Source organism: Syngnathus scovelli, chromosome 18 (genome assembly GCF_024217435.2).
Source record: "Syngnathus scovelli strain Florida chromosome 18, RoL_Ssco_1.2, whole genome shotgun sequence".
NCBI lineage: Eukaryota > Metazoa > Chordata > Actinopteri > Syngnathiformes > Syngnathidae > Syngnathus > Syngnathus scovelli.
The window spans coordinates 217501-235862 of record NC_090864.1 but is presented as its reverse complement, the minus strand read 5'-3'; the positions used below and the strand labels follow the sequence as shown (position 1 = coordinate 235862).

The 18362-nt window shown below is 56.2% G+C and overlaps 5 non-coding genes and 3 pseudogenes across 5 annotated transcripts in view; all 8 read left to right on the top strand.

Annotated features, from left to right (window-relative positions):
- Window positions 1-532: 532 nt before the first annotated feature.
- Window positions 533-651, top strand: LOC125986381 (5S ribosomal RNA; annotated as a pseudogene).
- Window positions 652-4860: 4209 nt separating this feature from the next.
- Window positions 4861-4979, top strand: LOC125986433 (5S ribosomal RNA). The gene has a single exon (XR_007487632.1). It is a non-coding gene; the product is annotated as a 5S ribosomal RNA (ribosomal RNA).
- A 3904-nt stretch (window positions 4980-8883) lies between these two features.
- Window positions 8884-9002, top strand: LOC125986429 (5S ribosomal RNA). Its single transcript, XR_007487628.1, has one exon. It is a non-coding gene; the product is annotated as a 5S ribosomal RNA (ribosomal RNA).
- Window positions 9003-9872: 870 nt separating this feature from the next.
- LOC125986392 (5S ribosomal RNA) lies at window positions 9873-9991 on the top strand (annotated as a pseudogene).
- A 2102-nt stretch (window positions 9992-12093) lies between these two features.
- LOC125986449 (5S ribosomal RNA) lies at window positions 12094-12212 on the top strand. Its single transcript, XR_007487648.1, has one exon. It is a non-coding gene; the product is annotated as a 5S ribosomal RNA (ribosomal RNA).
- Window positions 12213-13080: 868 nt separating this feature from the next.
- LOC125986380 (5S ribosomal RNA) lies at window positions 13081-13199 on the top strand (annotated as a pseudogene).
- Window positions 13200-14050: 851 nt separating this feature from the next.
- LOC125986370 (5S ribosomal RNA) lies at window positions 14051-14169 on the top strand. Its single transcript, XR_007487595.1, has one exon. It is a non-coding gene; the product is annotated as a 5S ribosomal RNA (ribosomal RNA).
- Window positions 14170-18352: 4183 nt separating this feature from the next.
- LOC125986428 (5S ribosomal RNA) overlaps window positions 18353-18362 on the top strand; it is a 119-nt gene continuing 109 nt past the window's right edge. The window contains exon 1 of the ribosomal RNA XR_007487627.1: window positions 18353-18362. This exon is cut by the window's right edge and continues 109 nt beyond it. This is a non-coding gene — a ribosomal RNA (5S ribosomal RNA).

The window sequence follows — 18362 nt, the reverse complement described above, 5'->3', positions numbered from 1 at the left end:
AATTGTTTTAGGTTATTCACCTGACATGTTGATCCATCAGCTGATAAAGACGCGTCACCATCACATCTGTGACACTCTGATGAAGGCGGAAGAAACCGCCGAAACATGTCAGGTGAATAACCTAAAACAATTTGTTTGATATAAAAGAAACCAGTGAAGTGACTTCCATGAAGTGTTTTTAAACTTTTCAAGGCATTTATTTTGATTCAGCAAAATGCAGGTCGCAACGGCAAATTCGTGCTACCGCATAAAAAGCTGTCAATAACTTTTCATGATAGCCATGTTTCCAGAAAACACCAAAAGCCTTGGAAGAAAGCCTGTTTCGGCCCTGGTTGTAAAAAAAACAAAAAAAAAAAACAAAAGGGAAGGGTGACCGTCCGGGAATACCAGGTGCTGAAAGCCTTTTTTTTTTTTTTTCCCCACGTCAATTGTGAAAGGAAACTTTTACCACAGCCATCAAGTCCCGCCGCTGCTTGGCATGGTTTCAGGGGCGATTGTGTCTATAAAATGAAAAATTCTGAGCGGTCTCACGGCTTACGGCAATACTACCCTGAGAGCGCCCGCTCTCGTCCGATCTCGGAGGCTAAGCAGGGTCGGGCCTGGTTAGTACTTGGATGGGAGACCGCCTGGGAATACCAGTTACCGTAAGCTTTTTTTTTTTTTTTTTTTTTCTTATGTGCACTTCAATCGTTTAAGCCAAGAACTTTTTACAGCACCCATCACGAATGGCATTCGGAAACTGCAAGCCTAGTTTGAACTCCGACACTGAAACTACAACACGAGTTTAAAACCTACATTGTGTGGCGACAGCCATAGCATTGCAGTTCACGTTTTTACCGCTAGAGGACAGACTATGTACAGTGAATAAAGAGCATGGCTCCCTGTGAACTCAAAGCAGCAGTCTTTACTTGTAAAAGAACCCAGCACAACACATTGCGCTTCCATGTAGTGTTTTTACCTTTTTCATGACATTTATTTTGATACAGCCAAATGCAGGTTTTGTGCACTTCACTTTTCCGTTGGGCATTCGCGTAGAACCCTATTCCAGTTACGGCCAGATTCTTTTAGACTAGTGGTCCCCAAACTTTCTTGCGCCACGGACCGGCTACGCGTCAGAAATATTTTTGCGGACCTGCCTTTATATATATAAATAAACAATAAATCAATATAAATAAATACTACATTTATAATAAGTATATATACCGTATTTGCCGGTGTATTGGTCGACCTTTTTCGATCCAAAATCGACCGAAAAAAATCGACCTCGACTTATACACCGAGTCATAAAATTTAACTTCGTATTCATCGCTTCAAATGTGATGGTAACCAAGGCCGTTTCTCATGCATCTCATTGTGCGTTGCACTTAGAAAATTTGAACCGGGCGGCGTGCGCGAGTGCGCGGCCCGCTGGAAGTCGAATGAGGCGCCGCGACCACCTCCGCGGTGCTTATAAACCGCCGATCCGCTCGGCGGGGGCTATTTTCGGCCACTTGGCTCGTGCGCACGGCCTCCCGGATGTGCCGGGCGGGTGCGCGAGCTCGCCGGCCGCTGGAAGTCGAATGAGGCGCCGCGACCACCTCCGCGGTGCTTATAAACAGCCGATCCGCTCGGCGGGGGCTATTTTCGGCCACTTGGCTCGTGCGCACGGCCTCCCGGATGTGCCGGGCGGGTGCGCGAGCTCGCCGGCCGCTGGAAGTCGAATGAGGCGCCGCGACCACCTCCGCGGTGCTTATAAACAGCCGATCCGCTCGGCGGGGGCTATTTTCGGCCACTTGGCTCGTGCGCACGGCCTCCCGGATGTGCCGGGCGGGTGCGCGAGCTCGCCGGCCGCTGGAAGTCGAATGAGGCGCCGCGACCACCTCCGCGGTGCTTATAAACAGCCGATCCGCTCGGCGGGGGCTATTTTCGGACACTTGGCTCGTGCGCACGGCCTCCCGGATGTGCCGGGCGGGTGCGCGAGCTCGCCGCCCGCCGGAAGTCGAATGAGGCGCCGCGACCACCTCCGCGGTGCTTATAAACAGCCGATCCGCTCGGCGGGGGCTATTTTCGGCCACTTGGCTCGTGCGCACGGCCTCCCGGATGTGCCGGGCGGGTGCGCGAGCTCGCCGGCCGCTGGAAGTCGAATGAGGCGCCGCGACCACCTCCGCGGTGCTTATAAACAGCCGATCCGCTCGGCGGGGGCTATTTTCGGCCACTTGGCTCGTGCGCACGGCCTCCCGGATGTGCCGGGCGGGTGCGCGATCTCGCCGGCCGCTGGAAGTCGAATGAGGCGCCGCGACCACCTCCGCGGTGCTTATAAACAGCCGATCCGCTCGGCGGGGGCTATTTTCGGCCACTTGGCTCGTGCGCACGGCCTCCCGGATGTGCCGGGCGGGTGCGCGAGCTCGCCGGCCGCTGGAAGTCGAATGAGGCGCCGCGACCACCTCCGCGGTGCTTATAAACAGCCGATCCGCTCGGCGGGGGCTATTTTCGGCCACTTGGCTCGTGCGCACGGCCTCCCGGATGTGCCGGGCGGGTGCGCGAGCTCGCCGCCCGCCGGAAGTCGAATGAGGCGCCGCGACCACCTCCGCGGTGCTTATAAACAGCCGATCCGCTCGGCGGGGGCTATTTTCGGCCACTTGGCTCGTGCGCACGGCCTCCCGGATGTGCCGGGCGGGTGCGCGAGCTCGCCGGCCGCTGGAAGTCGAATGAGGCGCCGCGACCACCTCCGCGGTGCTTATAAACAGCCGATCCGCTCGGCGGGGGCTATTTTCGGCCACTTGGCTCGTGCGCACGGCCTCCCGGATGTGCCGGGCGGGTGCGCGAGCTCGCCGGCCGCTGGAAGTCGAATGAGGCGCCGCGACCACCTCCGCGGTGCTTATAAACAGCCGATCCGCTCGGCGGGGGCTATTTTCGGCCACTTGGCTCGTGCGCACGGCCTCCCGGATGTGCCGGGCGGGTGCGCGAGCTCGCCGGCCGCTGGAAGTCGAATGAGGCGCCGCGACCACCTCCGCGGTGCTTATAAACAGCCGATCCGCTCGGCGGGGGCTATTTTCGGCCACTTGGCTCGTGCGCACGGCCTCCCGGATGTGCCGGGCGGGTGCGCGAGCTCGCCGGCCGCTGGAAGTCGAATGAGGCGCCGCGACCACCTCCGCGGTGCTTATAAACAGCCGATCCGCTCGGCGGGGGCTATTTTCGGCCACTTGGCTCGTGCGCACGGCCTCCCGGATGTGCCGGGCGGGTGCGCGAGCTCGCCGGCCGCTGGAAGTCGAATGAGGCGCCGCGACCACCTCCGCGGTGCTTATAAACAGCCGATCCGCTCGGCGGGGGCTATTTTCGGCCACTTGGCTCGTGCGCACGGCCTCCCGGATGTGCCGGGCGGGTGCGCGAGCTCGCCGGCCGCTGGAAGTCGAATGAGGCGCCGCGACCACCTCCGCGGTGCTTATAAACAGCCGATCCGCTCGGCGGGGGCTATTTTCGGCCACTTGGCTCGTGCGCACGGCCTCCCGGATGTGCCGGGCGGGTGCGCGGGCTCGCCGGCCGCTGGAAGTCGAATGAGGCGCCGCGACCACCTCCGCGGTGCTTATAAACAGCCGATCCGCTCGGCGGGGGCTATTTTCGGCCACTTGGCTCGTGCGCACGGCCTCCCGGATGTGCCGGGCGGGTGCGCGAGCTCGCCGGCCGCTGGAAGTCGAATGAGGCGCCGCGACCACCTCCGCGGTGCTTATAAACAGCCGATCCGCTCGGCGGGGGCTATTTTCGGCCACTTGGCTCGTGCGCACGGCCTCCCGGATGTGCCGGGCGGGTGCGCGAGCTCGCCGGCCGCTGGAAGTCGAATGAGGCGCCGCGACCACCTCCGCGGTGCTTATAAACAGCCGATCCGCTCGGCGGGGGCTATTTTCGGCCACTTGGCTCGTGCGCACGGCCTCCCGGATGTGCCGGGCGGGTGCGCGAGCTCGCCGGCCGCTGGAAGTCGAATGAGGCGCCCGACCACCTCCGCGGTGCTTATAAACAGCCGATCCGCTCGGCGGGGGCTATTTTCGGCCACTTGGCTCGTGCGCACGGCCTCCCGGATGTGCCGGGCGGGTGCGCGAGCTCGCCGGCCGCTGGAAGTCGAATGAGGCGCCGCGACCACCTCCGCGGTGCTTATAAACAGCCGATCCGCTCGGCGGGGGCTATTTTCGGCCACTTGGCTCGTGCGCACGGCCTCCCGGATGTGCCGGGCGGGTGCGCGAGCTCGCCGGCGGCTGGAAGTCCAATGAGGCGCCGCGATCTCCTCCGCGGTGCTTATAAAGTGCCGATCCGCTCGGCTTGGAGCTATTTCCGGCCTCCCGTTGGTGCCGGGCGGCGTGCGCGAGCTCGCCGGCCGCGATCTCCTCCGCGGTGCTTATAAACAGCAGCATGCGCACGGCCTCCCAGAATTTGAACACATTTCGTCAATAAATTTCGCATATTGAATTTTGAAGTTTAATATAATGCAACAATTGAGCTCGACTTATACAAAGGACATATCATAAAATCGTAAATTTCCGTCGAATTTTAGGGGGTCGACTTATACACCGAGTCGACCTGTACACCGGCAAATACGGTAAATACGATTAAATAAAATGATACGACTGGCATAAAAACAAATATAAACCACATAAAAATAAAAGTCACCATTACGTTGAATTATTGGGAGCACCGAGCTTGTTTCTCAGAAACGAGCCGGTCCCATCCAGGCGTAATCGGAGACAATGAAACCCGAAGTGGTTAAGGTTTGTTTTTTAATGCAGGATGCTTGGTCTCCATGTGCCGAAGCAGTTTTGAAGGCTTCATTGGCTCGCTCTAGTTTCAGGGGCGATTGTGTCTATAAAATGCAAAATGTTGGGTCACCTCACGGCTTACGGCCATACTACCCTGAGAACGCCCGATCTCGTCCGATCTCGGAAGCTAAGCAGGGTCGGGCCTGGTTAGTACTTGGATGGGAGACCGCCTGGGAATATCAGGTGCTGTAAGCTTTTTCTTTTTCTTATGTGCACTTCAAGCTCTTTTTTTTTTTTTTTTTTTTCTTCTTATGTGCACTTCAATCGTTTAAGCCAAGACCTTTTTACAACACCCATCACGAATGGCATTCGGAAACTGCAAGCCTAGTTTGAACTCCGACACTGAAACTACAACACGAGTTCAAAACCTCTATGTACAGTGAATAAAGAGCATGGCTCCCTGTGAACTCAAAGCAGCAGTCTTTACTTGTAAAAGAACCCAGCACAACACATTGCGCTTCCATGTAGTGTTTTTACCTTTTTCATGACATTTATTTTGATACAGCCAAATGCAGGTTTTGTGCACTTCACTTTTCCGTTGGGCATTCGCGTAGAACCCTATTCCAGTTACGGCCAGATTCTTTTAGACTAGTGGTCCCCAACCTTTCTTGCGCCACGGACCGGCTACGCGTCAGAAATATTTTTGCGGACCTGCCTTTATATATATAAATAAACAATAAATCAATATAAATAAATACTACATTTATAATAAGTATATATACCGTATTTGCCGGTGTATTGGTCGACCTTTTTCGATCCAAAATCGACCGAAAAAAATCGACCTCGACTTATACACCGAGTCATAAAATTTAACTTCGTATTCATCGCTTCAAATGTGATGGTAACCAAGGCCGTTTCTCATGCATCTCATTGTGCGTTGCACTTAGAAAATTTGAACCGGGCGGCGTGCGCGAGTGCGCGGCCCGCTGGAAGTCGAATGAGGCGCCGCGACCACCTCCGCGGTGTTTATAAACCGCCGATCCGCTCGGCGGGGGCTATTTTCGGCCACTTGGCTCGTGCGCACGGCCTCCCGGATGTGCCGGGCGGGTGCGCGAGCTCGCCGGCCGCTGGAAGTCGAATGAGGCGCCGCGACCACCTCCGCGGTGCTTATAAACCGCCGATCCGCTCGGCGGGGGCTATTTTCGGCCACTTGGCTCGTGCGCACGGCCTCCCGGATGTGCCGGGCGGGTGCGCGAGCTCGCCGGCCGCTGGAAGTCGAATGAGGCGCCGCGACCACCTCCGCGGTGCTTATAAACAGCCGATCCGCTCGGCGGGGGCTATTTTCGGCCACTTGGCTCGTGCGCACGGCCTCCCGGATGTGCCGGGCGGGTGCGCGAGTTTGCCGGCCGCTTGAAGTCGAATGAGGCGCCGCGACCACCTCCGCGGTGCTTATAAACAGCCGATCCGCTCGGCGGGGGCTATTTTCGGCCACTTGGCTCGTGCGCACGGCCTCCCGGATGTGCCGGGCGGGTGCGCGAGCTCGCCGGCCGCTGGAAGTCGAATGAGGCGCCGCGACCACCTCCGCGGTGCTTATAAACAGCCAATCCGCTCGGCGGGGGCTATTTTCGGCCACTTGGCTCGTGCGCACGGCCTCCCGGATGTGCCGGGCGGGTGCGCGAGCTCGCCGGCCGCTGGAAGTCGAATGAGGCGCCGCGACCACCTCCGCGGTGCTTATAAACAGCCGATCCGCTCGGCGGGGGCTATTTTCGGCCACTTGGCTCGTGCGCACGGCCTCCCGGATGTGCCGGGCGGGTGCGCGAGCTCGCCGCCCGCCGGAAGTCGAATGAGGCGCCGCGACCACCTCCGCGGTGCTTATAAACAGCCGATCCGCTCGGCGGGGGCTATTTTCGGCCACTTGGCTCGTGCGCACGGCCTCCCGGATGTGCCGGTCGGGTGCGCGAGCTCGCCGGCCGCTGGAAGTCGAATGAGGCGCCGCGACCACCTCCGCGGTGCTTATAAACAGCCGATCCGCTCGGCGGGGGCTATTTTCGGCCACTTGGCTCGTGCGCACGGCCTCCCGGATGTGCCGGGCGGGTGCGCGAGCTCGCAGGCCGCTGGAAGTCGAATGAGGCGCCGCGACCACCTCCGCGGTGCTTATAAACAGCCGATCCGCTCGGCGGGGGCTATTTTCGGCCACTTGGCTCGTGCGCACGGCCTCCCGGATGTGCCGGGCGGGTGCGCGAGCTTGCCGGCCGCTGGAAGTCGAATGAGGCGCCGCGACCACCTCCGCGGTGCTTATAAACAGCCGATCCGCTCGGCGGGGGCTATTTTCGGCCACTTGGCTCGTGCGCACGGCCTCCCGGATGTGCCGGGCGGGTGCGCGAGCTCGCCGGCCGCTGGAAGTCGAATGAGGCGCCGCGACCACCTCCGCGGTGCTTATAAACAGCCGATCCGCTCGGCGGGGGCTATTTTCGGCCACTTGGCTCGTGCGCACGGCCTCCCGGATGTGCCGGGCGGGTGTGCGAGCTCGCCGGCCGCTGGAAGTCGAATGAGGCGCCGCGACCACCTCCGCGGTGCTTATAAACAGCCGATCCGCTCGGCGGGGGCTATTTTCGGCCACTTGGCTCGTGCGCACGGCCTCCCGGATGTGCCGGGCGGGTGCGCGAGCTCGCCGGCCGCTGGAAGTCGAATGAGGCGCCGCGACCACCTCCGCGGTGCTTATAAACAGCCGATCCGCTCGGCGGGGGCTATTTTCGGCCACTTGGCTCGTGCGCACGGCCTCCCGGATGTGCCGGGCGGGTGCGCGGGCTCGCCGGCCGCTGGAAGTCGATTGAGGCGCCGCGACCACCTCCGCGGTGCTTATAAACAGCCGATCCGCTCGGCGGGGGCTATTTTCGGCCACTTGGCTCGTGCGCACGGCCTCCCGGATGTGCCGGGCGGGTGCGCGAGCTCGCCGGCCGCTGGAAGTCGAATGAGGCGCCGCGACCACCTCCGCGGTGCTTATAAACAGCCGATCCGCTCGGCGGGGGCTATTTTCGGCCACTTGGCTCGTGCGCACGGCCTCCCGGATGTGCCGGGCGGGTGCGCGAGCTCGCCGGCCGCTGGAAGTCGAATGAGGCGCCGCGACCACCTCCGCGGTGCTTATAAACAGCCGATCCGCTCGGCGGGGGCTATTTTCGGCCACTTGGCCTGTGCGCACGGCCTCCCGGATGTGCCGGGCGGGTGCGCGAGCTCGCCGGCCGCTGGAAGTCGAATGAGGCGCCCGACCACCTCCGCGGTGCTTATAAACAGCCGATCCGCTCGGCGGGGGCTATTTTCGGCCACTTGGCTCGTGCGCACGGCCTCCCGGATGTGCCGGGCGGGTGCGCGAGCTCGCCGGCCGCTGGAAGTCGAATGAGGCGCCGCGACCACCTCCGCGGTGCTTATAAACAGCCGATCCGCTCGGCGGGGGCTATTTTCGGCCACTTGGCTCGTGCGCACGGCCTCCCGGATGTGCCGGGCGGGTGCGCGAGCTCGCCGGCGGCTGGAAGTCCAATGAGGCGCCGCGATCTCCTCCGCGGTGCTTATAAAGTGCCGATCCGCTCGGCTTGGAGCTATTTCCGGCCTCCCGTTGGTGCCGGGCGGCGTGCGCGAGCTCGCCGGCCGCGATCTCCTCCGCGGTGCTTATAAACAGCAGCATGCGCACGGCCTCCCAGAATTTGAACACATTTCGTCAATAAATTTCGCATATTGAATTTTGAAGTTTAATATAATGCAACAATTGAGCTCGACTTATACAAAGGATATATCATAAAATCGTAAATTTCCGTCGAATTTTAGGGGGTCGACTTATACACCGAGTCGACCTGTACACCGGCAAATACGGTAAATACGATTAAATAAAATGATACGACTGGCATAAAAACAAATATAAACCACATAAAAATAAAAGTCACCATTACGTTGAATTATTGGGAGCACCGAGCTTGTTTCTCAGAAACGAGCCGGTCCCATCCAGGCGTAATCGGAGACAATGAAACCCGAAGTGGTTAAGGTTTGTCTTTTAATGCAGGATGCTTGGTCTCCATGTGCCGAAGCAGTTTTGAAGGCTTCATTGGCTCGCTCGCTAGTTTCAGGGGCGATTGTGTCTATAAAATGCAAAATGTTGGGTCACCTCACGGCTTACGGCCATACTACCCTGAGAACGCCCGATCTCGTCCGATCTCGGAAGCTAAGCAGGGTCGGGCCTGGTTAGTACTTGGATGGGAGACCGCCTGGGAATACCAGGTGCTGTAAGCTTTTTCTTTTTCTTATGTGCACTTCAATCGTTTAAGAAGCTATTTTTTACAACACCCATCACGAATGGCATCCGGAAACAGCAAGCCTAATTTAAACTCCGACATTGAAACTATAACACGAGTTTGAAAGCTATATTATGTGGTGACATCCACAGCATTGTAGTTAAATTTTTTACCGCTAGAGAGCAGACTATGTACAGTGAGCATGGCTCCCTGTGAACTCAAAGCAGCAGGCTTGACTTGTAAAAGAACCCAACACAACACTTCCATGAAGTAATTGTACTAAGTTCATTTTGTTTTTCCTTATTTAATCACTTCACTGGTTTCTTTTATATCAAACAAATTGTTTTAGGTTATTCACCTGACATGTTGATCCATCAGCTGATAAAGACGCGTCACCATCACATCTGTGACACTCTGATGAAGGCGGAAGAAACCGCCGAAACATGTCAGGTGAATAACCTAAAACAATTTGTTTGATATAAAAGAAACCAGTGAAGTGACTTCCATGAAGTGTTTTTAAACTTTTCAAGGCATTTATTTTGATTCAGCAAAATGCAGGTCGCAACGGCAAATTCGTGCTACCGCATAAAAAGCTGTCAATAACTTTTCATGATAGCCATGTTTCCAGAAAACACCAAAAGCCTTGGAAGAAAGCCTGTTTCGGCCCTGGTTGTAAAAAAAACAAAAAAAAAAAACAAAAGGGAAGGGTGACCGTCCGGGAATACCAGGTGCTGAAAGCCTTTTTTTTTTTTTTCCCACGTCAATTGTGAAAGGAAACTTTTACCACAGCCATCAAGTCCCGCCGCTGCTTGGCATGGTTTCAGGGGCGATTGTGTCTATAAAATGAAAAATTCTGAGCGGTCTCACGGCTTACGGCAATACTACCCTGAGAGCGCCCGCTCTCGTCCGATCTCGGAGGCTAAGCAGGGTCGGGCCTGGTTAGTACTTGGATGGGAGACTGCCTGGGAATACCAGTTACCGTAAGCTTTTTTTTTTTTTTTTTTTTTTTTTTTCTTATGTGCACTTCAATCGTTTAAGCCAAGAACTTTTTACAGCACCCATCACGAATGGCATTCGGAAACTGCAAGCCTAGTTTGAACTCCGACACTGAAACTACAACACGAGTTTAAAACCTACATTGTGTGGCGACAGCCATAGCATTGCAGTTCACGTTTTTACCGCTAGAGGACAGACTATGTACAGTGAATAAAGAGCATGGCTCCCTGTGAACTCAAAGCAGCAGTCTTTACTTGTAAAAGAACCCAGCACAACACATTGCGCTTCCATGTAGTGTTTTTACCTTTTTCATGACATTTATTTTGATACAGCCAAATGCAGGTTTTGTGCACTTCACTTTTCCGTTGGGCATTCGCGTAGAACCCTATTCCAGTTACGGCCAGATTCTTTTAGATTAGTGGTCCCCAACCTTTCTTGCGCCACGGACCGGCTACGCGTCAGAAATATTTTTGCGGACCTGCCTTTATATATATAAATAAACAATAAATCAATATAAATAAATACTACATTTATAATAAGTATATATACCGTATTTGCCGGTGTATTGGTCGACCTTTTTCGATCCAAAATCGACCGAAAAAAATCGACCTCGACTTATACACCGAGTCATAAAATTTAACTTCGTATTCATCGCTTCAAATGTGATGGTAACCAAGGCCGTTTCTCATGCATCTCATTGTGCGTTGCACTTAGAAAATTTGAACCGGGCGGCGTGCGCGAGTGCGCGGCCCGCTGGAAGTCGAATGAGGCGCCGCGACCACCTCCGCGGTGCTTATAAACAGCCGATCCGCTCGGCGGGGGCTATTTTCGGCCACTTGGCTCGTGCGCACGGCCTCCCGGATGTGCCGGGCGGGTGCGCGAGCTCGCCGGCCGCTGGAAGTCGAATGAGGCGCCGCGACCACCTCCGCGGTGCTTATAAACAGCCGATCCGCTCGGCGGGGGCTATTTTCGGCCACTTGGCTCGTGCGCACGGCCTCCCGGATGTGTCGGGCGGGTGCGCGAGCTCGCCGGCCGCTGGAAGTCGAATGAGGCGCCGCGACCACCTCCGCGGTGCTTATAAACAGCCGATCCGCTCGGCGGGCGCTATTTTCGGCCACTTGGCTCGTGCGCACGGCCTCCCGGATGTGCCGAGCGGGTGCGCGAGCTCGCCGGCCGCTGGAAGACGAATGAGGCGCCCGACCACCTCCGCGGTGCTTATAAACAGCCGATCCGCTCGGCGGGGGCTATTTTCGGCCACTTGGCTCGTGCGCACGGCCTCCCGGATGTGCCGGGCGGGTGCGCGAGCTCGCCGGCCGCTGGAAGTCGAATGAGGCGCCGCGACCACCTCCGCGGTGCTTATAAACAGCCGATCCGCTCGGCGGGGGCTATTTTCGGCCACTTGGCTCGTGCGCACGGCCTCCCGGATGTGCCGGGCGGGTGCGCGAGCTCGCCGGCGGCTGGAAGTCCAATGAGGCGCCGCGATCTCCTCCGCGGTGCTTATAAAGTGCCGATCCGCTCGGCTTGGAGCTATTTCCGGCCTCCCGTTGGTGCCGGGCGGCGTGCGCGAGCTCGCCGGCCGCGATCTCCTCCGCGGTGCTTATAAACAGCAGCATGCGCACGGCCTCCCAGAATTTGAACACATTTCGTCAATAAATTTCGCATATTGAATTTTGAAGTTTAATATAATGCAACAATTGAGCTCGACTTATACAAAGGATATATCATAAAATCGTAAATTTCCGTCGAATTTTAGGGGGTCGACTTATACACCGAGTCGACCTGTACACCGGCAAATACGGTAAATACGATTAAATAAAATGATACGACTGGCATAAAAACAAATATAAACCACATAAAAATAAAAGTCACCATTACGTTGAATTATTGGGAGCACCGAGCTTGTTTCTCAGAAACGAGCCGGTCCCATCCAGGCGTAATCGGAGACAATGAAACCCGAAGTGGTTAAGGTTTGTCTTTTAATGCAGGATGCTTGGTCTCCATGTGCCGAAGCAGTTTTGAAGGCTTCATTGGCTCGCTCGCTAGTTTCAGGGGCGATTGTGTCTATAAAATGCAAAATGTTGGGTCACCTCACGGCTTACGGCCATACTACCCTGAGAACGCCCGATCTCGTCCGATCTCGGAAGCTAAGCAGGGTCGGGCCTGGTTAGTACTGGGATGGGAGACCGCCTGGGAATACCAGGTGCTGTAAGCTTTTTCTTTTTCTTATGTGCACTTCAATCGTTTAAGAAGCTATTTTTTACAACACCCATCACGAATGGCATCCGGAAACAGCCTAATTTAAACTCCGACATTGAAACTATAACACGAGTTTGAAAGCTATATTATGTGGTGACATCCACAGCATTGTAGTTAAATTTTTTACCGCTAGAGAGCAGACTATGTACAGTGAGCATGGCTCCCTGTGAACTCAAAGCAGCAGGCTTGACTTGTAAAAGAACCCAACACAACACTTCCATGAAGTAATTGTACTAAGTTCATTTTGTTTTTCCTTATTTAATCACTTCACTGGTTTCTTTTATATCAAACAAATTGTTTTAGGTTATTCACCTGACATGTTGATCCATCAGCTGATAAAGACGCGTCACCATCACATCTGTGACACTCTGATGAAGGCGGAAGAAACCGCCGAAACATGTCAGGTGAATAACCTAAAACAATTTGTTTGATATAAAAGAAACCAGTGAAGTGACTTCCATGAAGTGTTTTTAAACTTTTCAAGGCATTTATTTTGATTCAGCAAAATGCAGGTCGCAACGGCAAATTCGTGCTACCGCATAAAAAGCTGTCAATAACTTTTCATGATAGCCATGTTTCCAGAAAACACCAAAAGCCTTGGAAGAAAGCCTGTTTCGGCCCTGGTTGTAAAAAAAACAAAAAAAAAAAACCAAAAGGGAAGGGTGACCGTCCGGGAATACCAGGTGCTGAAAGCCTTTTTTTTTTTTTTTCCCACGTCAATTGTGAAAGGAAACTTTTACCACAGCCATCAAGTCCCGCCGCTGCTTGGCATGGTTTCAGGGGCGATTGTGTCTATAAAATGAAAAATTCTGAGCGGTCTCACGGCTTACGGCAATACTACCCTGAGAGCGCCCGCTCTCGTCCGATCTCGGAGGCTAAGCAGGGTCGGGCCTGGTTAGTACTTGGATGGGAGACCGCCTGGGAATACCAGTTACCGTAAGCTTTTTTTTTTTTTTTTTTTTTTTTTTTTTCTTATGTGCACTTCAATCGTTTAAGCCAAGAACTTTTTACAGCACCCATCACGAATGGCATTCGGAAACTGCAAGCCTAGTTTGAACTCCGACACTGAAACTACAACACGAGTTTAAAACCTACATTGTGTGGCGACAGCCATAGCATTGCAGTTCACGTTTTTACCGCTAGAGGACAGACTATGTACAGTGAATAAAGAGCATGGCTCCCTGTGAACTCAAAGCAGCAGTCTTTACTTGTAAAAGAACCCAGCACAACACATTGCGCTTCCATGTAGTGTTTTTACCTTTTTCATGACATTTATTTTGATACAGCCAAATGCAGGTTTTGTGCACTTCACTTTTCCGTTGGGCATTCGCGTAGAACCCTATTCCAGTTACGGCCAGATTCTTTTAGACTAGTGGTCCCCAAACTTTCTTGCGCCACGGACCGGCTACGCGTCAGAAATATTTTTGCGGACCTGCCTTTATATATATAAATAAACAATAAATCTATATAAATAAATACTACATTTATAATAAATATATATAAATAGGATTAAATAAAATGATACGACTGGCATAAAAACAAATATAAACCACATAAAAATAAAAGTCACCATTACGTTGAATTATTGGGAGCACCGAGCTTGTTTCTCAGAAACGAGCCGGTCCCATCCAGGCGTAATCGGAGACAATGAAACCCGAAGTGGTTAAGGTTTGTCTTTTAATGCAGGATGCTTGGTCTCCATGTGCCGAAGCAGTTTTGAAGGCTTCATTGGCTTGCTCGCTAGTTTCAGGGGCGATTGTGTCTATAAAATGCAAAATGTTGGGTCACCTCACGGCTTACGGCCATACTACCCTGAGAACGCCTGATCTCGTCTTATCTCGGAAGCTAAGCAGGGTCGGGCCTGGTTAGTACTTGGTTGGGAGACTGCCTGGGAATACCAGGTGCTGTAAGCTTTTTCTTTTTCTTATGTGCACTTCAAGCTCTTTTTTTTTTTTTTTTTTTCTTATGTGCACTTCAATCGTTTAAGCCAAGACCTTTTTACAACACCCATCACGAATGGCATTCGGAAACTGCAAGCCTAGTTTGAACTCCGACACTGAAACTACAACACGAGTTCAAAACCTCTATGTACAGTGAATAAAGAGCATGGCTCCCTGTGAACTCAAAGCAGCAGTCTTTACTTGTAAAAGAACCCAGCACAACACATTGCGCTTCCATGTAGTGTTTTTACCTTTTTCATGACATTTATTTTGATACAGCCAAATGCAGGTTTTGTGCACTTCACTTTTCCGTTGGGCATTCGCGTAGAACCCTATTCCAGTTACGGCCAGATTCTTTTAGACTAGTGGTCCCCAACCTTTCTTGCGCCACGGACCGGCTACGCGTCAGAAATATTTTTGCGGACCTGCCTTTATATATATAAATAAACAATAAATCAATATAAATAAATACTACATTTATAATAAGTATATATACCGTATTTGCCGGTGTATTGGTCGACCTTTTTCGATCCAAAATCGACCGAAAAAAATCGACCTCGACTTATACACCGAGTCATAAAATTTAACTTCGTATTCATCGCTTCAAATGTGATGGTAACCAAGGCCGTTTCTCATGCATCTCATTGTGCGTTGCACTTAGAAAATTTGAACCGGGCGGCGTGCGCGAGTGCGCGGCCCGCTGGAAGTCGAATGAGGCGCCGCGACCACCTCCGCGGTGCTTATAAACCGCCGATCCGCTCGGCGGGGGCTATTTTCGGCCACTTGGCTCGTGCGCACGGCCTCCCGGATGTGCCGGGCGGGTGCGCGAGCTCGCCGGCCGCTGGAAGTCGAATGAGGCGCCGCGACCACCTCCGCGGTGCTTATAAACAGCCGATCCGCTCGGCGGGGGCTATTTTCGGCCACTTGGCTCGTGCGCACGGCCTCCCGGATGTGCCGGGCGGGTGCGCGAGCTCGCCGCCCGCCGGAAGTCGAATGAGGCGCCGCGACCACCTCCGCGGTGCTTATAAACAGCCGATCCGCTCGGCGGGGGCTATTTTCGGCCACTTGGCTCGTGCGCACGGCCTCCCGGATGTGCCGGGCGGGTGCGCGAGCTCGCCGGCCGCTGGAAGTCGAATGAGGCGCCGCGACCACCTCCGCGGTGCTTATAAACAGCCGATCCGCTCGGCGGGGGCTATTTTCGGCCACTTGGCTCGTGCGCACGGCCTCCCGGATGTGCCGGGCGGGTGCGCGAGCTCGCCGGCCGCTGGAAGTCGAATGAGGCGCCGCGACCACCTCCGCGGTGCTTATAAACAGCCGATCCGCTCGGCGGGGGCTATTTTCGGCCACTTGGCTTGTGCGCACGGCCTCCCGGATGTGCCGGGCGGGTGCGCGAGCTCGCCGGCCGCTGGAAGTCGAATGAGGCGCCGCGACCACCTCCGCGGTGCTTATAAACAGCCGATCCGCTCGGCGGGGGCTATTTTCGGCCACTTGGCTCGTGCGCACGGCCTCCCGGATGTGCCGGGCGGGTGCACGAGCTCGCCGGCCGCTGGAAGTCGAATGAGGCGCCGCGACCACCTCCGCGGTGCTTATAAACAGCCGATCCGCTCGGCGGGGGCTATTTTCGGCCACTTGGCTCGTGCGCACGGCCTCCCGGATGTGCCGGGCGGGTGCGCGAGCTCGCCGGCCGCTGGAAGTCGAATGAGGCGCCGCGACCACCTCCGCGGTGCTTATAAACAGCCGATCCGCTCGGCGGGGGCTATTTTCGGCCACTTGGCTCGTGCGCACGGCCTCCCGGATGTGCCGGGCGGGTGCGCGAGCTCGCCGGCCGCTGGAAGTCGAATGAGGCGCCGCGACCACCTCCGCGGTGCTTATAAACAGCCGATCCGCTCGGCGGGGGCTATTTTCGGCCACTTGGCTCGTGCGCACGGCCTCCCGGATGTGCCGGGCGGGTGCGCGAGCTCGCCGGCCGCTGGAAGTCGAATGAGGCGCCGCGACCACCTCCGCGGTGCTTATAAACAGCCGATCCGCTCGGCGGGGGCTATTTTCGGCCACTTGGCTCGTGCGCACGGCCTCCCGGATGTGCCGGGCGGGTGCGCGAGCTCGCCGGCCGCTGGAAGTCGAATGAGGCGCCGCGACCACATCCGCGGTGCTTATAAACTGCCGATCCGCTCGGCGGGGGCTATTTTCGGCCACTTGGCTCGTGCGCACGGCCTCCCGGATGTGCCGGGCGGGTGCGCGAGCTCGCCGGCCGCTGGAAGTCGAATGAGGCGCCGCTACCACCTCCGCGGTGCTTATAAACAGCCGATCCGCTCGGCGGGGGCTATTTTCGGCCACTTGGCTCGTGCGCACGGCCTCCCGGATGTTCCGGGCGGGTGCGCGAGCTCGCCGGCCGCTGGAAGTCGAATGAGGCGCCGCGACCACCTCCGCGGTGCTTATAAACAGCCGATCCGCTCGGCGGGGGCTATTTTCGGCCACTTGGCTCGTGCGCACGGCCTCCCGGATGTGCCGGGCGGGTGCGCGAGCTCGCCGGCCGCCGGAAGTCGAATGAGGCGCCGCGACCACCTCCGCGGTGCTTATAAACAGCCGATCTGCTCGGCGGGGGCTATTTTCGGCCACTTGGCTCGTGCGCACGGCCTCCCGGATGTGCCGGGCGGGTGCGCGAGCTCGCCGGCCGCCGGAAGTCGAATGAGGCGCCGCGACCACCTCCGCGGTGCTTACAAACAGCCGATCCGCTCGGCGGGGTCTATTTTCGGCCACTTGGCTCGTGCGCACGGCCTCCCGGATGTGCCGGGCGGGTGCGCGAGCTCGCCGCCCGCCGGAAGTCGAATGAGGCGCCGCAACCACCTCCGCGGTGCTTATAAACAGCCGATCCGCTCGGCGGGGGCTATTTTCGGCCAATTGGCTCGTGCGCACGGCCTCCCGGATGTGCCGGGCGGGTGCGCGAGCTCGCCGGCCGCTGGAAGTCGAATGAGGCGCCGCGACCACCTCCGCGGTGCTTATAAACAGCCGATCCGCTCGGCGGGGGCTATTTTCGGCCACTTGGCTCGTGCGCACGGCCTCCCGGATGTGCCGGGCGGGTGCGCGAGCTCGCCGGCCGCTGGAAGTCGAATGAGGCGCCGCGACCACATCCGCGGTGCTTATAAACAGCCGATCCGCTCGGCGGGGGCTATTTTCGGCCACTTGGCTCGTGCGCACGGCCTCCCGGATGTGCCGGGCGGGTGCGCGAGCTCGCCGCCCGCCGGAAGTCGAATGAGGCGCCGCGACCACCTCCGCGGTGCTTATAAACAGCCGATCCGCTCGGCGGGGGCTATTTTCGGCCACTTGGCTCGTGCGCACGGCCTCCCGGATGTGCCGGGCGGGTGCGCGAGCTCGCCGGCCGCTGGAAGTCGAATGAGGCGCCGCGACCACCTCCGCGGTGCTTATAAACAGCCGATCCGCTCGGCGGGGGCTGTTTTCGGCCACTTGGCTCGTGCGCACGGCCTCCCGGATGTGCCGGGCGGGTGCGCGAGCTCGCCGGCCGCTGGAAGTCCAATGAGGCGCCGCGATCTCCTCCGCGGTGCTTATAAAGTGCCGATCCGCTCGGCTTGGAGCTATTTCCGGCCTCCCGTTGGTGCCGGGCGGCGTGCGCGAGCTCGCCGGCCGCGATCTCCTCCGCGGTGCTTATAAACAGCAGCATGCGCACGGCCTCCCAGAATTTGAACACATTTCGTCAATAAATTTCGCATATTGAATTTTGAAGTTTAATATAATGCAACAATTGAGCTCGACTTATACAAAGGATATATCATAAAATCGTAAATTTCCGTCGAATTTTAGGGGGTCGACTTATACACCGAGTCGACCTTTACACCGGCAAATACGGTAAATACGATTAAATAAAATGATACGACTGGCATAAAAACAAATATAAACCACATAAAAATAAAAGTCACCATTACGTTGAATTATTGGGAGCACCGAGCTTGTTTCTCAGAAACGAGCCGGTCCCATCCAGGCGTAATCGGAGACAATGAAACCCGAAGTGGTTAAGGTTTGTTTTTTAATGCAGGATGCTTGGTCTCCATGTGCCGAAGCAGTTTTGAAGGCTTCATTGGCTCGCTCGCTAGTTTCAGGGGCGATTGTGTCTATAAAATGCAAAATGTTGGGTCACCTCACGGCTTACGGCC